Source organism: Natator depressus, chromosome 28, assembly GCF_965152275.1.
Source record: "Natator depressus isolate rNatDep1 chromosome 28, rNatDep2.hap1, whole genome shotgun sequence".
Classification (NCBI taxonomy): domain Eukaryota; kingdom Metazoa; phylum Chordata; order Testudines; family Cheloniidae; genus Natator; species Natator depressus.
Window position 1 is genome coordinate 10,267,115 of NC_134261.1, and position 2,500 is coordinate 10,269,614.

At 70.3% G+C, this 2,500-nt stretch overlaps 1 non-coding gene across 1 annotated transcript; it reads left to right on the plus strand.

The window, feature by feature from the left end:
• The first annotated feature begins 91 nt into the window (after positions 1-91).
• On the plus strand, positions 92-210 carry LOC141979742 (5S ribosomal RNA). Its single transcript, XR_012637135.1, has one exon. It is a non-coding gene; the product is annotated as a 5S ribosomal RNA (ribosomal RNA).
• Positions 211-2,500: the final 2,290 nt, after the last annotated feature.

The window sequence follows — 2,500 nt, forward strand, 5'->3', positions numbered from 1 at the left end:
AGCGAAAAAAAAAAAACGGAAAAAAGGATCGGGCCCACCCGAGGCAGGGGAGTCAGTAAGGGAAAGGGGACGAGGCGGACCGGAGCCGAGTGCCTACGGCCATACCGGACGGAAGGCCCCCGATCCCGTCCGATCTCGGAAGGTAAACCGTCCCGGGCCTGGCTAGTACTTGGATGGGTGACCGCCTGGGAATCCCAGGTGCCGTAGGCAGCTTTTCCCGCTGCGAGCCAGCTCTCTCCTTTTCTGGGGAACAAGGGCAGGGTCGCCCTGCCAGGGGCCCTGGGGCTTAAGTCCCTGCCGGCCACCAGGTCAACCCGGAGCCTGCCCCTCTGCGGCCAGCAGGTCAACCCCATACCGGCAGGGGGTTGACCTGGTGGCCGGGAAGCAGAGCGGCCAGCAGGTCAACCCCATACATTCAGCGGGTTGACCTGGTGGACGGGAAGGAAAGCGGCCAGCAGGTCAACCCCATACTTTCAGCGGGTTGACCTGGTGGCCGGGAAGGAAAGCGGCCAGCAGGTCAACCCCATACATTCAGCGGGTTGACCTGGTGGCCGGGAAGGAAAGCGGCCAGCAGGTCAACCCCATACATTCAGCGGGTTGACCTGGTGGCCGGGAAGGAAAGCGGCCAGCAGGTCAACCCCATACATTCAGCGGGTTGACCTGGTGGCCGGGAAGGAAAGCGGCCAGCAGGTCAACCCCATACATTCAGCGGGTTGACCTGGTGGCCGGGAAGGAAAGCGGCCACCAGGTCAACCCCATACAGGCAGCGGGTTGACCTGGTGGCCCGAAAGCAAACCGGCCACCAGGTCAACCCGGAGCCTGCCCCCGCGGGCAGGGGCCAAGCGGACCCCCCTCCGCCCGGGCTTGCCCTGCTCCGAGCCGGGGCTTAATCCCCGTCCGGCCACCAGGTCAACCCGGAGCCTGCCCCTCTGCGGCCAGCAGGTCAACCCCATGCCGGCAGCGGGTTGACCTGGTGGCCGGGAAGGAAAGCGGCCACCAGGTCAACCCCATACTTTCAGCGGGTTGACCTGGTGGCCGGGAAGGAAAGCGGCCACCAGGTCAACCCCATACTTTCAGCGGGTTGACCTGGTGGCCGGGAAGGAAAGCGGCCAGCAGGTCAACCCCATACATTCAGCGGGTTGACCTGGTGGCCGGGAAGGAAAGCGGCCAGCAGGTCAACCCCATACATTCAGCGGGTTGACCTGGTGGCCGGGAAGGAAAGCGGCCAGCAGGTCAACCCCATACATTCAGCGGGTTGACCTGGTGGCCGGGAAGAAAAGCGGCCAGCAGGTCAACCCCATACATTCAGCGGGTTGACCTGGTGGCCGGGAAGGAAAGCGGCCAGCAGGTCAACCCCATACATTCAGCGGGTTGACCTGGTGGCCGGGAAGGAAAGCGGCCACCAGGTCAACCCCATACAGGCAGCGGGTTGACCTGGTGGCCCGAAAGCAAACCGGCCACCAGGTCAACCCGGAGCCTGCCCCCGCGGGCAGGGGCCGGCATACCCCCGTCCGTCCGGGGTCGCCCTGCCCCGGGCTCCGGGCTTAAGTCCCGAGCGGCCACCAGGTCAACCCGGAGCCTGCCCCCGCGGGCAGGGGCCGGCGGACCCCCGTCCGTCCGGGGTCGCCCTGCCCCGGGCTCCGGGCTTATTCCCCGTCCGGCCACCAGGTCAACCCGGAGCCTGCCCCCGCGGGCAGGGGCCAGGCGGAGCCCCGTCCGTCCGGGGTCGCCCTGCCCCGGGCTCCGGGCTTAAGTCCCGAGCGGCCACCAGGTCAACCCGGAGCCAGCCCCCGCGGGCAGGGGCCGGCGGAGCCCCGTCCGTCCGGGGTCGCCCTGCCCCGGGCTCCGGGCTTAATTCCCGTCCGGCCACCAGGTCAACCCGGAGCCTGCCCCCGCGGGCAGGGGCCAGGCGGACCCCCGTCCGTCCGGGGTCGCCCTGCCCCGGGCTCCGGGCTTAATTCTCCTCCGGCCACCAGGTCAACCCGGAGCCTGCCCCCGCGGGCAGGGGCCAGGCGGACCCCCGTCCGTCCGGGGTCGCCCTGCCCCGGGCTCCGGGCTTAATTCTCCTCCGGCCACCAGGTCAACCCGGAGCCTGCCCCCGCGGGCAGGGGCCGGCGGACCCCCGTCCGTCCGGGGTCGCCCTGCCCCGGGCTCCGGGCTTAATTCCCGTCCGGCCACCAGGTCAACCCGGAGCCTGCCCCCGCGGGCAGGGGCCAGGCGGACCCCCGTCCGCCCGGGCTTGCCCTGCTCCGAGCCGGGGCTTAATCCCCGTCCGGCCACCAGGTCAACCCGGAGCCTGCCCCCGCGGGCAGGGGCCAAGCGGACCCCCCTCCGCCCGGGCTTGCCCTGCTCCGAGCCGGGGCTTAATCCCCGTCCGGCCACCAGGTCAACCCGGAGCCTGCCCCCGCGGGCAGGGGCCAGGCGGACCCCCGTCCGTCCGGGGTCGCCCTGCCCCGGGCTCCGGGCTTAATTCTCCTCCGGCCACCAGGTCAACCCGGAG